Raw genomic sequence first — 1,861 nt, forward strand, 5'->3', positions numbered from 1 at the left:
ACTACGTCTACTGCTCTGTCCTCATCAACCTTCCTGGTCACTTCATCAATGAACTCTAACAAATTTGGGAAGCATGATCTCCCACTCACAAGTCTATGCTGACTGCTCCGAATCAAACCCTGTGTAAGTAAGGGGTGCAGTCAATGGTATGCTGTCCTTCATTGTAAGATGATTCGAGTACATAAGTAAAGCCATCTTCCTGCTGTTGTAGAGCCTTGCTGAGAGAGTATTTGGGGCACTCTCTACAGATTTGATCACCTTTGTAAGGAATGATCTCCTTACCACAGACACGGGGGATGGTATCATAGAATAGAGCGAAGAGGCTGAGTGTTTAATCTGTAGAACTGCGAGAGATTAAAAAATAGTGATGCTGAAACACGAGGAGTGACAGCGATCACTTATTTCCAAACAGACATTGACAGGGAGAGAAATTCATAATTTACCCAGGATTGATTGGTTTGATTTATTGCCACGTGTACCTCAGTACAGGGAAACACTTCAATTATGAGCAGTGGAGGCCAATTATAGTAAGCATGGCCAGACAGATCATAGGGTGGAAATAGACTAGGACAGAGTAAGGCATTACAGGTTACACTGAACAGGACGTGCACCGGACAAGATCAACATGAACAAGATCAGCATTATTTGAACTTAGAGAATCCATCCATCAGTCCAACGTGTGTTTCCGAATAGTTTATATACCTACATTAACTCTCCCCACATTATTGTGTAGTCGACGTGTGAACCTGTTCTGAACGTCAGGTTACTCACAATCCCCAACAGCAGCCACAATACCTTCCATCTGAAACAGGTAGCCATTCCCACCAGCTTCCGCTCTACACAGAGAACACCAGGCTGGCTTCTCGGAGATGGAAGGTGCCTTCTTGAGACTTCACACATATGGCTTCCCTCCTCACCGCGAGAAAACGAAATTAAAGTCCCACATGTGTATCATGAGCAACAGAGCCATGAGGAACAACGTGGAGCAGTCTGTCTATGCAGCCTCTGCTTCAATTGTTTATCATGTTGGAGCATCAATTAGGAGACACCTCAGACTGCCGATACTGGAGATCAGAGTAGAGAGTCGATTGTTGGAAACGTACAGCAGGTCAGGCAGCATCCGAGAAGCAGGAGAACCGACGTTTTGGGCATAAGACATTCATCAGGAATCAGCATCAATTACCTCATTCTGTCCCTGTGTAAGTGCATTGAGGTGGGAATGGCCTATTGATCCTGTGTAAGTGACTCAAGGGACTGACTGTCTTCTTCCTCGTTCGACTGGACAAGGCCAAGGGCCTGATTGGGTTGCCCCTGGTTCCTGTATGACAGCTCGATGTGTTGACAAGTGTGATGATGCTGTAGCTTTAATAGGCTTTTTTATCCTGGTTTCTTTCAAGAGAGATATTGAACGATCGTTACGAAGCTGGCTAGTTAAGACCACTTGAGTAAACAGCGAGGGAGGCCTTAGGTTTATTTTAATGCAGTGAATGGGTGTGGCCAGCTCTCACAGATTAGGATCACTGGGTTTTGGTTTCTCAGTAACATAGGGGTCTCCACAGAGTTGGAAGTTTCACAGAATGTCTCCTGGCTGCTACACTCTCTGAATTTTCTCTAGATGCTGTTTTCTATTCCTGCATTTTCCTTTTGTGGTTATTGGAATTTTCTATGTTGGACTAGTTCATTAATAATAGCTCCTAGTTCTATTATTCTGTTAAGCTGTCCAATAGAATTATGTTATTCTAAATTTCTCTTTCTTTGGTTTTATTTCATCTTTCATGTTTAAATAAATGTACTTTGCTCACCACCGAGTAGTTTGACCTGTCACATTGCATCTGGAACAGACACTTTACATTTCCTTTAA

Source organism: Hemiscyllium ocellatum, unplaced genomic scaffold (genome assembly GCF_020745735.1).
Source record: "Hemiscyllium ocellatum isolate sHemOce1 unplaced genomic scaffold, sHemOce1.pat.X.cur. scaffold_103_pat_ctg1, whole genome shotgun sequence".
Taxonomy (NCBI): domain Eukaryota; kingdom Metazoa; phylum Chordata; class Chondrichthyes; order Orectolobiformes; family Hemiscylliidae; genus Hemiscyllium; species Hemiscyllium ocellatum.